The sequence below is a fragment of the Lithobates pipiens genome, unplaced genomic scaffold, assembly GCF_037356315.1.
Source record: "Lithobates pipiens isolate NorthernLeopardFrog02 unplaced genomic scaffold, aLitPip1_a1.2 Scaffold_19, whole genome shotgun sequence".
Taxonomy (NCBI): domain Eukaryota; kingdom Metazoa; phylum Chordata; class Amphibia; order Anura; family Ranidae; genus Lithobates; species Lithobates pipiens.
Window position 1 is genome coordinate 545,785,999 of NW_027507764.1, and position 16,843 is coordinate 545,802,841.

A 16,843-nucleotide genomic window follows, 5' to 3' on the forward strand; every position below is an offset into this window, starting at 1 on the left:
AACCGTATAGGTTTAGGAGATATTTCTTGGACCTACAGGTAAGCCTTAATCTAGGCTTACCTGTAGGTAGGGATGAGCTTCGTGTTCGAGTCGAACGTACGTTCGACTCGAACATTGGCTGTTCGGGCGTTCGGCGAATTCCGAACGTTTGGGCCGTTCGCGTCAAAATTCGAGTGACGCGCGCGCGGACCACAATGCACTGCGGTGGCGCAGTGCATTGCTGCCCCATGATTGGCCAAGCATGCACTGTGACCCCGCATGCTTGGCCAATCGCAGCGCCGGCAGCGAGGAGAGCCATGATTGGCCACAGGCATCCTGCCCCGTGGCCAATCATAGCTCAGGCTGTGTAGTGCATGCCCCACACTATATAAGGCCGCCTTTGAGGCGGCTTCGTGTAGTGTGTTACTTAGCATCTGAAGCAGTGGGTGTTCTGTGTACCTTCAACACAGTACACACCAATCGTTTTTGGCTGATTTCCTATCTTGCTGCTGTGTAGTGGTTGTTGTCTGTGCCCTGACTGCAGTATACACCACTATATTCACCTCACCTATATAGCTAGTGATCTAGCTTTAACCACTTAACAACTGCCCATTGCCGATTAACGGCTTCAGGGGGGGTGTTTAACTCTGAGAGGCCGTTAATTAACGGCCTCCCAGAATTCTGCTCTTGCGTGCCCCGAGGTGTGCGCACTCGAGAGCATCCGTGACCGCCGGGTCGCATCACGGATCACGGTAAACGGCCGCTCATAGCGACCGTTTACCACGTGATTGCTCCGTCAAATGACGGAGTGATCACTTGGAAACAAACCGGCGTCATGTTATGACGCCTGTTCCTCCCTCCCCTCTCTGTACCGATCGGTACAGCGGAGGGGAAAGAGATCGGTGTCAGCAGCGATGTGGGCTGCATCTGCAGTGCCCACATCGCTGCTCACCGAATTTAACCCCTCAATTCCCTGCCAATACTCTGCAATACCAGTGCATACTCTGCAGTACCCTGCCATTACTCTGCAGTACCCCGCCATTACTCTGCAGTGCAGTACCCTGCCATTACTCTGCAGTGCAGTACCCTGCCATTACTCTGCAGTACCCCCCATTACTCTGCAGTAACCCCCATTACTCTGCAGTACCCCCCAATACTCTGCAGTACCCGCCATTACTCTGCAGTACCCCCAATACTCTGCAGTACCCCCCAATACTTTGCAGTACCCGCCATTACTCTGCAGTACCCGCCATTACTCTGCAGTAACCCCCATTAACCTGCAGTAACCCCCATTAACCTGCAGTACCCCCCAATACTCTGCAGTACCCGCCATTACTCTGCAGTACCCCCAATACTCTGCAGTACCCTGCCATTACTCTGCATTACCCCCCATTACTCTGCAGTAACCCCCATTACTCTGCAGTACCCCCCAATACTCTGCAGTACCCCCCAATACTCTGCAGTACCCTGCTATTACTCTGTAGTACCCCGCCAATACCCCGCCAATACTCTGTAATACCCTGCCATAAATTGCCATACCCAGCCATACTCGGTGATACCCTGAAATACCCAGCCATAGACGCCCCCCACCCCTCACCGCCCTCCGGTGCTTCTACCAACTCGCCAGTACGATCAAAGCCAGAATCTTTTTTTTATTTTTTATTTCAGGCTTCCCAGCCTAGAGGTGAGATGTGGGGTCATATTGACCCCCCAGATTTCACTGTAAAGAGGACCTGTCACCCCATATTCCTATTACAAGGGATGTTTACATTTCTTGTAATAGGAATAAAAGTGATCAAAAATATATTTTTGGGGAAAAAAATGTCAAACTAACATAAATAAAGTAAAATGAACAATAAAAAAATAAAATAAAAATTAAAGCGCCCATGTCCCCATGTGCTCGCATGTGCCACACATGTGAGGTATCGCCGAGAATGTTAGAGCGAGAGCAATAATTCTAGTCCTAGACCTCCTCTGCAACTCAAAACATGTAACCAGTAAAAAAAAAATTAAAGCGTCGCCTATGGGGATTTTTTAAGTAGCGACGTTTGGCGCCATTCCACGGGCATGTGCAATTTTGAAGAGTGACATGTTTGATATCTATTTACTCAGCATAACTTCATCTTTCACTTTATGCAAACATTGGGCTAACAAGTGGTTAATAATAGAGCTTGCAGTCAGTAGTGTTAGGAGATAGTGCGTGCTGTCTGCGTGCTCTGTACCCAGTACATACCGCTATAATATAGGGCAGGCCCCTACTTTCAAACATCCAACTTACAAACATCTCCTACTTGCAAACGCAAGGAGACACTAGCAAGTGAGATGAAAAAAGATGGACGACAAAACAAATTATACAGGGGTGATAACCCTTCCCTATGTTTTCCAAAAAGCTTAAAGATAGTTTTTTTGACTGGAGCTACACTTTAAAAATGTACCGGTTGAAAATGACAAACAGATTCAACTTAACACAACAAACCTACACAGTCCCTGTCTTGTTTGCACCGCCTGTATACTGCTGTTCTGAGTATATAGGGCCTGGGGGCCACACGCATTTCCTTTTTTTAATATGGGTACGGGGTTCCCCTTAATATGCGTACAAGACCCAAATAGGCTGGTAATGGGCAGGGAGGGCTACCCATGCCATGTTTCTCAATGATTTTCAACCATATTGCAGGAACCAGATATAACATTAAAACCGCAAGCAGTTTTAAATGGTGTTATTTCCGTTTAATGTCATTTTGTGCAGGGACTGTTCTAAACACGGGAAACACGTGGCACTTCACAGGCATACTACAGACACCCCCCAGGCACCATATTTAAAGGAATATTTCACTTTTTTTTTTTCACTTTAATCGTCATTAAAATCAGTGCTTCCGCCAAAACGGCAGTTTTTAAAACTTTTTTTTGCAGTGACCCATGTCCCCTGAGGCAGGAGGCAGGTCCCCAAACCCTTTTTAGGACACTATCTTGCATATTAGCCGTTAAAATTAGCACTTTCCAATTCGAACGTTCGAGTCCCATAGACGTCAATGGGGTTCTAACGTTCGTACCGAACGCGGGGGTCGTTCGCAAGTTCTGGTGCGAACCGAACCGGGGGGTGTTCGGCTCAACCCTACCTGTAGGTCAAAGTGGTTTGTAAGGGTTTACAACCACTTTAATTCTCATGATTTTGGAATGGGATGTCCCATTGTGGTCAGATGTCTACAAACTTTTGGTCATAGCTCATGCACATGTTCCATTATAGCTGCTTTATTGCAGATCACAGCCTATGATCATTGACAGAGCATGACGTGCTCTCATGTAAATATTTTGCAGGAAGAAGGTGTACTGGTGACCAGTTTTGCATGGTTTAGATCAGGAGTCTCCAAGCTTTATAAACAAAGGGCCAGTATACTGTCCTTGAAACCTTAGGTGAGTCGGACTGTGGCCAGTGGGAGAAGAAAATGTCCTGGCATCAGTGGGAGTAATAATGCCCCATCTTTGGTGTCAGTAGAAGAAATACTGCTCCATTGTTGTTGTCAGTGAAAGGAATAGTGCCCCATCATTGGTATCAATGGAAAATATAGCGCCTGATCGTTGGTGACAGTGGGAGGAATAATGGCAGAAGGGACGGATAAATGCAAGCAAAGGACCGCATCCAGCCCCCGGGCTGCAGTTTGGAGACCACTTGTTTAGATAGAAGAGAAAAAACACTGGTCTTCAAGTCAAGACAGGACGCATGGCACATATGGACTACTATTGCTCATAAATGCAAGCATTTGTGTTATCAGTGTTATCACAGCCTGTGATAATTGACAGACCATGACGTGCTCTCATGTAAATCTTTTGCAGGAAGAAGGTGTACTGGTGACCAGTTCTGCATGGTTTAGATCAGGAGTCTCCAAGCTTTATAAACAAAGGACCAGTTTACTGTCCTCAAAACCTTGGGTGGGCTGGACTGTGACCAGTGGGAGAAGAAGATGTCCTGGCATCAGTGGTAGTAATAATGCCCCATCTTTGGTGTCAGTAGAAGAAATAGTGCCCCATCGTTGGTATCAATGGGAATAATAGTGCCCCATGGTTAATGTCGGTGGGAGGAATAGTGCTCCATCGTTGATGTCAGTAGGAGTACTAGTGCCCCAGCATTGGTGTCAATGGAAAGGATAGTGCCCCATGGTTAAAGTGGTTGTAAACCCTTACAAGACACTTTGACCTACAGGTAGGCCTAGATTAAGGCTTACCTGTAGGTCCAAGAAATATCTCCTAAACCTACACGGTTTAGGAAATATTTGCCCGAAGACAGGCATCGCTGTCTACGGCGCATGTGTCATAGACAGCGGCACGCAGGCGCACTGAGCCCGGCATTTCCAACGACGGAGCTGCCGCGCGTGTCGGCTCCCGTGCGCATGCGCGGGAGTGACATCATCGCGGCTTCGCCAAATGACAGCGGCGGAGCTGCGAGACCCCACCGAGAAGATGGATGCGCCGGACTACAGGGGACAGCGGTGACTTCGCTGGCTCCTGTGTCAGGTAAGTGACACATAATGGACTACTATGCGATGCATAGTAGTCCATTATGCTTTACCTTTGCAGGGAATGAAAGAGGAAGTAAACTCATCAGGGTTTACTTCCTCTTTAATGTCGGTGGGAGAAATAGTGCTCCATCGTTGTTGTCAGTGGAAGGAATAGTGCCCCATCATTGGTATCAATGGAAAGAACAGTGCCTCATTGTTGGTGACAGTGGGAGGAATAATGCCAGAAGGAATTAAAGCAAGCAAAGGACCGCATCTGGCCCCCTGGCCGCATTTTGTAGACCACTGGTTTAGATAGAAGAGAAAAAACTGTGGTCTTCAGGGCAGGAAGCAAGGCATATATGGACTGCTATTGCTCATACATGCAAGCATCTGTGTTATCAGTAAAATGCATATTTCCTCTTTATTATGGTCAGAATGGTATACAGCACTGCGATTTTTCTATATCTATAAATGACTGGGGTGACCTGCTTATAGCCCAGTAATTATCACTGGTATTCCTGCAATCAGGGTAAATTCCAGTCCTCTTTCCCCAAACTATATCTGAACGGAAGGCTCACATTTCAGTTTATACCGATAATTGTATAATCATTATGCACTTGGAAATATTATAATCGTGACATCTAATCTAACAGTTTTAGGAATCCCTGCCCTTTCTCTAAGCTTAGTAAAGCATAGTAAACACCACTTGGACACTTGTACCTACAGGTAAGCTTATAATAAAGCTTACCTGTTGATACAAGGAATATCTCCTAAACGTGCACTGTTTAGGAGACATTCACTTTCTCTGCAGCCGGTTATGTAACCGGTGCATGCTCTTTGAAGGGATGGCATGAGTATTTAGAGCTCTGTGCTGTAGCTGTGACTCCCGTGCACATAAGGGTAGGTGCAGTGTGGTGTGGCGGGCAGAAAACACACGGAGACCAAGTGCACTAAGAGAAATACATACCTCCCAACTTTTTGAGATGGGAATTAGGGACACCGATCAGCAAAAGCATGCAGACATAGGACACACCCCTTACCACGCCCCCTTAAAGGAAAATTGTACATAAAAAACAAGATTGGTTAAATCCACAAGTGCTTTTTTACCACTACTATTCCTTTATATTGGCTTTTGGAATTTACAAATGCAGCAATTTAGAAATCAGATGAAAGGTTTAGTGCTGGAAAACACTTTTGGATAGATAAAAAGTGCATTTTATATACATCTATATAGATCAGACCAAAATGAGGGACAAATGAGGAGGAATAAGGGACAGAGGGACATTTCTCCAAATCAGGGACAGTTGGGAGCTATGGAAATATACAGTGTTGTAACAGATGTCCAGCAATACACAGCATACCCGGCAGGAAGGCTACCCAGTCAGGAACACTCATGAGTTGTACAGAGATGGTAGATTGAAGACAGAGGTGCTGACAGCATCTGTCTCGAAGAGAGGAATGAATGTGGCCTGACCAAGCCGTACCCAAATAGAGAGGCTTCCAGGATAGTTGGCATGTCCTGCACTTTTCCTACTCCTCTAAAAGCTTTCTCTGGCACTAAGCACTGTCCCTGACGGGTATCCTGTCCCTACACTGTCACTTGCAAAAATGCGTGCCAAATCGCAGGAGCCAGGGTCTTAAATAGACTTTGCCTGACTCAAGATGGCTAATGCTTGGCCTATTCTTAATGATATTGCCTGAACCCTTTTTAATTAAATTGCCTGGTCTCTTCTTCAGGATAATGCCTGACATCCTTTTCATAATATTGACTCTTCATAATATTGACCAGCCTATTCTTCAAAATATTGCCTGGCCTCTTTTTCGTGATATTGCCTGACTCCTTCTTCAGCATTCACTAAAACTCATTAACTGGTTCAAGACAGCCCCACATATATTTACTGCAGCAGGGCGGCTGATATGTGCACAATCATGTACCTCCACATGATCTTACACTTCTGGGTCTGGGCCGCCGCCGACCCGCTCCCGCTGTGTCCAATCAGCAGGTCCAGCAGACTCTATGTCCGCCAAGACCCACTGATTGCTCAGGAGAAAATCAGAACGGCAGTCTGCCTATGAAAACAAGGCAGACTGCTGTTCTGTCAGTAAGGAAGGTAGTTATCCTGTGTTTCTGCAAAGCACTGCCATACATTACTATGCAAACAAGGCAGACTGCTGTTCTGTCAGTAGGTAAGGCAGTAATCTTGTGTTTCAAAGCCTTCCCATGGTACAAGCAGCCCCCACACAGTAAGCAAGCACATTTTAGGCCCCGATTTAAACTCTTTGATCGCCCCTGATGTTAACCCCTTCCCAGCCAGTGTCATTAGTACAGTGCAAGTGCATATTTTTAACACTGATCACTGTATTCCTGTCACAGGTCATCAAAAAAGTGTCACTTGGTGTCCGATTTGTCCGCCGCAATGTCGCAGTCAGGCTATAAGTCGCTGATCGCCATCATTACTAATAAAAAATAAATAAACAAATAAATACATAAACATTATATGCTATAGTTGTAGATGCTATAGATTTTGCACAAACCAATTAATATTTGCTTACTGGGATTTTTTTTTACCAAAAATATGAAGCAGAATACATATTGGCCTAAATTGATCAAGAAATTCGATTTTTTTGCCTTTTTTATAGGTTGTGCTTTATAGCAGAAAGTAAAATATATTGTTTTTTTTTTTTCACAATTGTTTTTGTTTATAACGCAAAAAACAAGAACCAGAAAGGTGATCAAATACGACCAAAAGAAAGCTCTATTTGTGGAAAAAAAACACATACATTTTTTTGGGGTACATCGTCGCTACACCGTGCAATTGTCATTTAAACTAACACAGTGCTGTTTTGCAAAAAATGACCTGGTCATGAAGGGGGTAAACCATCCGGAGCTGAAGTGGTTAAAGAGTTTTTTTGGGGTTTTTTTCCTGAAAATTTGGGTATGATAAACCACTGCACAGATATCATACAACCTAAAAAAATTGCAACCATTTTATTCTCTAGGATCTCGGTTTAAAAAATATATAATGTTTAAGGGTGCCAAGAGATTTTCTAGCAAAAAAAAATGCTGCTTTTTACATTAATGACAGAAATGTCAGAATTGACCTGGACTGGAAGTGGTTAAGCCAATTTCCTTTTTTTAAACAGGCAAAACACTTGAGCCTGAGGAGTGCCGTTCACATTCTTCCCTACAGTGCCACAGGCATTCTGCAATGGGCCATATGTGTCATTCTGCCTCCAGATAACTCTCCTATAGCATCATACATGTGGATGGAGACAGCGAGGCCTCAGCAGACAGAGGATGAAGATTGATGGAGGGTGACGTCAGCTACGCTACATTGTGAATGATCACATACTGTATGCTAGATACACTCTACTGTAATGTCCCCTGGGCTATGGAGGAGATAGGTTCCCAGGGCCCAGCATGGGTAAAGAGAGATGACAGCACCCCCTGCTGAGCACTCACCTCCCCAGGCTGGAAGGAAGGGATTCCCAGGACAAAGCTCATCAAAATAACTCAACAAACAGAACAGGTCTCTTTATTTTCTAAAACAATGGAGCGGGGAACAGAGAACGCGGGCGTCCTTCCAGCACCAATTTATTTTCAGAGGAAAAAAAATCACAATTTTTTTTTCTTTTTTAACTTGTAAGATGTTTCCTCTTCGCAAGAGCGGTTGATGGTGAAGGACAGTAGTGGGGCGCTGACACCATAGATATTAAATTGTTGTTGTAACCCATGTTTGGCTGGATGGTCAATTTCTAATGGATTTTACTAATGCTATACATATCTATTAAGGTTCCATTCATGCCGCAAAGTGTGTGTTGAGTGCACATACTGTGAATGCATTGACATACATTTGAATGCCGCACTGCGTTTTAAAATGTGCTGAAATTTTATTTTTTACTTCACTAAGCTTTATTTGTAAAGAAAACTTCAACTGACTGTTTTGACTCTTGTGTCTTAAGTGCATTGAGCTAAAAAAAAATAAGATTCTACTTTTTTTCAGCACAGGGCACTACACATTACTGCAATGCGAACGTCTATTATAAAAATACACTATATTGTAAAAAGTATTTTTACACGCACATGAACTTTAATGGCATCCCAGTCTTAGTCCATAGGGTTCAATAAAGACATTGATGAGCGCGTTTGGGGTGCAGGAACTTGACTGGCCTGCACAGAGTCCTGACCTCAACCCAATAGAACACCTTTGGGATGAATTAAAGTGGAGACTGCGAGCCAGCCCTTCAACATCAGTGCCTGATCTCCCAAATGATCTTCTGGAAGAATAGTCAAACATTCCCATAGAGACACTCCTAAACCTTATGGACAGCCTTCCCAAAAGCTGTCGAAGCTACAAAGGGTGGGCCAACTCAACATTGAACCCTATGGACTAAAGCCTCGTACACACGATCCGATTCTTGGCAGGGAATTGTGTGATGACAGACTGTTGGCCTAAAATCGGACCGTTAGTATGCTCCATCAGACAATTGGTGTCCAACTTTCGGACAACAAATGTTGAATGGCAGGCTAGTAAATTTTCGGCGGACAATGGTCTGTTGTCAGATTTTCGTTTAGTCTGTACACAAGTCCATCACACAAAAGTCCAAAGTACAAACACACATGCTCAGAATCAATGCTCACCAAACATCACATTAGCAGAAGGTGGCCAAAGGGTGGTGCTCAAGAGCTTAAATTCCACGTAGTACATCACTACGTTTGTGTTTGCTGGACAACAATTGTGTGCCGTTAGTATGCAAGACAAGATTCAGGCACACGTCCTTTTGACAAAAGTCTGATGCTCTGTTGGCCAACAATCCAATCAGGTGTACGAGGCTTAAGACTATTATGCCATTAGAGTTCATATGTGTGGAAAGGCGGGCGTCCAAATACTTTTGGTAATATAGTGTATGTACACAAAGTGAAATTTCACTCTCCCAATCAACATCGACTATTTTCAATCCTTATTCTGCTAAGATTAGTAAATAGTTATGAAAGTCATATTTACGTGTTTCAAACTTTTATTTTACATTTCTTTAATTAATTCCTGATTTCCTGGCCTAAGCAAATTATTTCATACATCTCAGGAGTCTTCAGCAGGGGAGCGGGAGTTTTCCTACCTGACAGGCAATGCTTTGGACAATATAGTGTAGTGCCCTGCTCCAAATGAGAAGACGCTATTGATTTTGTAAATTTAAGTTGTCTTAGGCCCCTTTCACACGGGACGGATCAGTAATGATCTGCCCCGTGATGATCCGCTTGCTCAGCGGGGATCGCTCCGTTGTCCCTGCTGAGCCGGCGGCGGACAGGGCGGTCCCGGCACACTGTGCAGGGACCGCCCTGTCAGCTCTCCGTTCTCCTCTATGGGGATCGGATGAGCATGGACCGTCTGTCTGTTCATCTGATCCGCTCTGCAGACGGATAGAAAAATAGGATTTTCCTCCGTCTGCAGAATCGGACAATTGCAGAGGCGGACAATAGCGGGTGTCTGCGGATATTCATCCGCAGACACCTGCTATCCCATAGGGATGAATGTATATCCGTATTTCATCTGCAAACGGATGGATGAAATACAGACATACTGTCCGCATCTGTGAAAGGAGCCTTAAGCTGCAGTTTGGCTCAGGCTAATTATGTCAAAGTTCTGGTTTCTGTACCAGTTCAACTGGATTGTTCTAGTTTCCACTTGGCCGTGGGTGTCGCTGTCACCATCGGTAAGTGTTGAACAGACTGAATGCATTGGGTACCCTTTTACTCAGGAATAGCTTGGTGGGAGTGGTTCACCCGCTGGGCATTCTGGGTAAGGGTACTTAAGGTACAGGCACCATATTTTTGGGGTTCGTTATCCCGACCTCATGGCCCTCCTGGCCTGAGGTGTGTTCTGCCTTTCTCTATGTCTCTGGGCCGGCTGGCCCGAGGCTTTGCAACTGAAAGGGTGGGCCCAAAGGTCTTGGGGCCTACCGATCTAGGGGTGGTCCTGTGCTGTCTTGCCAGTGGGGAGAAGCCACTGGAGGATCCAGGGGAGGACTTTTTCAGGAGAGGACCGAGCAACAAGGCTGGCATCTCTGGAAGAGCCTGGAAACTCAGTTGGAGGACGCATCCCGGGTCACTTACCACAGTATCGCCTTATCGGCTGAGAGAAACTGGTACTGTGTGGCAACTCTTTAACTTTACAACAATTTGCTGGTTGTGCTTTCCTGTGGCAGAGGATTACACAACGATTTAGTTGAATTGGCAAGTCTGTGGCAGAGACTTTGTTCGAGCATCTCACCGTCTGCTAGGTCAGTGAGAGGGGCCTATCCGATGGTTGCCAGATCCAGCCTGTGGAAGCTTTGTCCTCTGGATCAAGGAAATACCTCTAACCCACAATTACAAGGTACCCGAAATTCCCTTAACCCTCTATCCCTCTTTTGCAAAAATTCATGTTCTTTCAGATAAATCTTCGGGGGTCAGTGCTACATAGTGTATATCGCTTTTACAATGTATACGTGCTGGCATACATTGATCAACACATGCCAGCACATGAATGAACCATAAGGCTTGGTTCCCACCCACAGTTATGACCAAGTGCGCACGCATTTATGAACGTTTTCCAAGCATCGCTACAGAAACACAGAAAAAAAATTCCCTGTCTCTTTTCTATAAATGCATTGCACCAAACCGTGCTGCCCGGTTTTTCTGCTTGTCAATTTTGTATCCATACCCGACACACACATAGATGTGAACCTAGCCCTAATCTTCTGAACTCCTCTAATGTTCAAGAGACAAAGGGAAGGCCACCATGGATTTCATAACAATCAGAGGCCTTAGGGAGCCAGGATAGGGGGGTGGTAAAACCTGAATCCCCAGCCATTTGCTGAGGATTAGGCTTTTTACAGTGCTGCGGATGTTTTTTTACACGCGCCCAGAACCGGGAGTGTGTGTACTTTAGTAAAGCCAACTGTTGGTTTTATGTGGAAGTGATCAACAAGCGGCTTTGAAGCCATTTATTACTTCCACCAGCTCAGCGATATGCCAACTTTCCCCCCCTCGTGACCCCCCCTGCCATGCTCACTAGGCTCTGCTGTCCCACCTGCGGGCCCAGTGCTGTCATGGCGGGTGTCTCTGGGAAGGGCCTGAACACAGACCAGAAAGTGATGTGTATGACATCACTTCCTTGACCGGAGATGTCATTCTCCAGGATCAGTGCTGGGGGAAGCAGCTAATGGAACATGAAAAGGTCTCTGCCAGCTAGGGGTCCACCACAGGCTGAGACCGTGAGAGACAGAGATGATGCAAAGGCTATTTTAGGGGGCATTAGATCGACTCAGGGCCAGGGGCAATTTCGGGACACTGTATTGTCCTGGAATGAGGGTGCCCAGGACTGGGACAGGGCTGCCAATTGCAGGAAGGTCCCGCGGAATCCAGGACGGTTGGGAGGTATGTGGTCAGCTGCAGTGAATTAGAGAGGAGACATCCAGGGTCTCCATAGTGAGAACCTGTCACCTATATGCTATCACATAGGGGGCTATTGGTCCCCTATGTCAATGTTTCTCAACTCCAGTCCTCAATTCCCCCCAACAGGTCATGTTTTCAGACTTCCTATTATTTTGCACAGGTGATGTGATCAGTTTAATAGCCTTAGTAATTGCTACAGCTGTTTCATCTGAGGGAAATCCTAAAAACATGACCTGTTGGGGGTACTTGAGGACTGGAGTTGAGAAACATTGACCTATGTGATTGCAATACAAATTATGTAAAAATAAATAAATGAATTCAAATTAAACCAAAAATGTTTTAAGCATATAAGCAGTGGCAGTGCGTCCATAAGGGTGCACGGCCGCCGCCCCCTGTCTCCTGCCACCCCCTCTACCACCAATAGATAGATTCATGCATTGCATGAATCTATCTATGGCTGCTGCTGCCACCACCTATTCAGGCGTCTGGCCCCTTTTTGGGTGCCGGGCCCCTGAAGCGGCGGGGGGGATTGAAGCACCTGAATAGAGCCATAGGCTCTAATAGGGGTCAAATAAGGTGACCTGTGAGCACCACGCTGGGTGCTCGCAGGTCACTCAGCTGTGTTAGAAAAGCGAATGAGGGAGTGGGAGCATTTGATATGGCACAGTGACTGCGTTTGATGGGCACAGTGGCTACGTTTGATGGGCACAGTGGTTGCGTTTGATGGCACAGTGGCGGAAATTGATGGGCACAGTGGCTGCGTTTGATGGCACAGTGGCTGCGATTGATGGTACAGTGGTGGCAATTAATGGGCACAGTGGCTGCATTTGATGGCACAGCGGCTGCGTTTGATGGCACAGTGGCTGCGCTTGATGGGCACAGTGGGTGCGTTTAATGGCACAGTGGCTGTGTTTTATGGTACAGTGGCGGCAACTGATGGGCATAGTGGCTGCGTTTGATGGCACAGTGGTGACAATTGATGGGCAAAGTGGCTGCATCTAATGGCACAGTGGCAGCAATTGATGGGCACAGTGGCTGCGTTTGATGGCACAGTGGCAGAAATTCATGGGCACAGTGGCCTGCGTTTGATGGCACAGTGGCTGTGTTTGATGGTACAGTGGCGGCAATTGATGGGCACAGTGGCTGTGTTTGATGGCACAGTGGCTGCAATTGATGGGCACAGTGGCTGCATTTGATGGGCACAGTGGCTGAATTTGATGTCACAGTGGCTGCATTTAATGGCACAGTGGGGGCAATTGATGGGCACATTGGCTGCATTTGATGGCACAGTGGCTGTGTTTGATGGTACAGTGGTGGCAATTGATGGGCACAGTGGCTGCATTTGATGGCACAGTGGCTGTGTTTGATGGTACAGTGGTGGCAATTGATGGGCACAGTGGCTGCATTTGATGGCACAGTGGCTGTGTTTGATGGTACAGTGGGGGCAATTGATGTGCACAGTGGCTACATTTGATGGCACAGTGGCTGTGTTTGATGGTACAGTGGTGGCAATTGATGGGCACAGTGGCTGCATTTGATGACACCTTGAGTCCCCTTTGAATAAGGATCCCCATCAGAGCGCCTCTTACACCAGAATGCCTATCAGGATCCTCATTAAAGCCCCCCTACATCAGGGTCCCCACCAGAGCCCCCCTCACATCAGGGTCCCCACCAGAGCCCCCCTTACATCAGGGTCCCCATCAGAATCTGCTGTTACAGAGACCATAGGCTGCCTCTGCTGACCTTAATCCAAAAGCTATATACACTATATTGTCAAAAGTTTTTTGACGCCCTGCCTTTACATGCACATGACTTGTAATGCCATCCCAGTCTTAGTCCATAGGGTTCAATATTGAGTTGGCCCACTGCAGCTATAATAGTTTCAACTCTTCTGTCCACGAGGTTTAGGAGTGTGTCTATGGGTATGTTTGACCATTCTTCGAGTAGCGCATTTGTGAGGTCAGGCACTGATGTGGGTGAGAAGGCCTGGCTTGCAGTCTCCGCTCTAATTCATCCGAAAGGTGTTCTATCAGGTTGAGGTCAGGACTCGTCCATCCATGTCTTTAGGGGCCGTGCTTTGTACACTGGTCTAAAATCATTTGGTTAACGGGGGATTATGGTGTCGTGTTGTAGTTCAGGTGTTGGGCTTGGCCCCTTAGTTCCAGTGAAGGGAACTCTTAAGGCGTCAGCATACCAAGACATTTTGGACAATTTCATGCTCCCAACTTTGTAGGAACAGTTTCAGGATGGTCCCTCCCTGTTCCAACATGACTGTGCACCAGTCCACAAAGCAAGGCCCATAAAGACATGGATGAGTGAGTTTGCGGTTGGGGGAACTTGACTGGTCTGCACAGAGTCCTGACCTCAACACCTTTGGGATGAATTAGAGCAGAGACTGCAAGCCAGACCTTCTCATACAACATCAGTGCCTGACCTTACAAATGCACTTCTGGAAGAATGGTCAAACGTTCCAATAGACCCACTCCTAAACCTTGTGGACGGCCTTCCCAGAAGAGTTGAAGCTGTTGTAGTTGCAAGGGGAGAGCCAACTCAATATTGAACCCTACAGACTAAGACTGGGATGGCATTAACGTTCATGTGCGTATAAAGGCAGGTGTCCCAATACTTTTGGTAATATAGTGCATGTACTTAAAGCAAAATTTCACTCTCCCAATCAACATCGACTACTTTTAATCCTTATTCTGCTAGGATTAGTAAATAGATAGGAAAGCCATATTTACTTGTTTCAAACTTTTATTTTACATTTCTTTTGTTAATTCCTGATTTCCTGGCCTAGGCAAATGATGTCATACATCCCAGGAGTCTTCAGGAGGGGACAAGGGTTTTTCTCAGCTAAGCACACCCTCCTGCTTGCATGCCTGAGCTAAGGGCAGTTGGATTCCAGGAAGTAGGGCTGAAACAACTAATCGATTAATCGACAACTAATCGATTATGAAATTAATCCATTACTATTTTCATAATCGATTAATCGGCCAGTAAGGCCGCGTACACACGCGGGGACTGTTCGCCCAACTTTGTCCGCTGAACAGTGTTTCGGCGGACAGTCCGCCCGTGTGTGGGCTTTCAGCGGACAGTTTCAGCGAACAGTCCGCTGAACAAGGTTTTTCGGAAATTCCGAAAAACTGTCCGCTGAAACTTTGTTTCAGCGAACAGTCCCCTCGTGTGTAGGCTTGTTCGTCAAACTAAGTTCCGCGCATGCTCAGAAAGGATTTACACGCCGAAAGTTATAATGCAGTGTATAGGACGTCGTATTTTTCGTCCCGTCGTACGTGCCGTTCACGTCATCGCACGGCCCCCCCTTCCCCAAGGCACCCCCCCCATGTTGAGGGCACGCGGCCTGGTACGGCTCAGGAGGGGGGCGCTCGCCCCCTTTCCTGGCCGGCCGGGTAGCGTGCTCGGACAAGGGTCTGTTGTGGACTTGGGGGGGACCCCCACGTTTTTTTTTTTCGGCGTTGGGGTTGCCCTTTAAGTCCATACCAGGCAGCGGGGCCAGCGACGTCTCCGTCGCGGGCCCCGCCTACCTGGAGACGGGCGGGAAAAGTCCGCTCATTTCAAAAGTAGGGCGGACTGGCACACACACGGGCGGATTGTCCGCCGAAATGCGAGTCCAGCAGACAGTATTTCCAACATTCCGAAATACTTAGTTCGCCAGACTGTCCGCTGAAAAAGTCCGCTGAAGCCCACACACGAGCGGACTGTCTGCTGAAATGTGTTTCAGCGGACTAAGTTGGACAGACAGTCCGCCCGTGTGTACGCGGCTTAAGAAGTTTTCTATTATTTCCAAATATTCCCGTCACTGTGGTTGAAAATGAAAGTCAATTTGACCCACTTATTTTTTTTTAAGGTTATTAACCGATTAATCGATTAATCGAAACAATAATCGGCCAACTAATCGATTATGAAAATAATTGTTAGTTGCAGCCCTACCAGGAAGTAAATGCTACATGAATCTTTTGCCCTGACTCAAGATGGCCACAGCCAGGAATGCTGGGAGGGACGGGGGGTAAAGTGATCTCTCAGCAAAATAAAGCATGGAGACATTGATGGATGGGGGAGTTTGCTTTGAATATTAAAAATGTATTAAATAGTGATTTTGGTTTGTTACGCTCAGATGCAGTGTAGTTCTGCTTTAGTAATAGTTATAAAAAAAATCCTTATAGTATCCCTTTAAGCCCTTCTTGCAAGTTTCGTTTTTTTTTCACATCCCAAAATATTCACATTCATAAACCTTCACTCTTCTTCCAGAAACCTTTTCTTTTTGACATTTCCATTGTTAAATATATCATTGTTTCACCTATAAGCCAAAAACCATAGTCTGACTAATAATAGCCGTATAAAGTCAGAACTAGGCTGAGTGAACTTTATCCAAGTGACTAACGTAATTAGGCATTCTCCCCGGAATAGTTCACATTCCAGATGTTCACTGACAGTGGTCCTTACTAGGCTGATGGTGACACCTCACCAGTGGTGGAGTCACAAAAGTACAACTCCGCTTTATCTTACAGACATCATTCCCTAGCTGTAAAATCTGCAAAAGAGAGAATAAAGAGAGAGTGAAGACAAAGCTACATCACCCTAGTCCAGGCAGCAAGGTATAAATCTTATTGTATTTAATTATTTATTTGTTACAGGTATTTATATAGCACTGACAAGTTGCACAACACTTTACATATTGTATGGTCACATAAGTAAGCCCTAAAGGAGTTCAACCCCTTCCTGCCGACGTAACACATATATGCGGCCCCACTGCACAGGGCTCTTTTTCTGTGGGGCTCCGTATATGCCTATCTCCCTTCGTACTGGGATTGTGCCACACAGCACGCTCCCATCACAGAGACTGGGGTCTCACTGAGAGCCCCGGGCCCCATACTAACGAACGGAACCTGGATCCCCCGATTCCCGGACCAGCTGATCG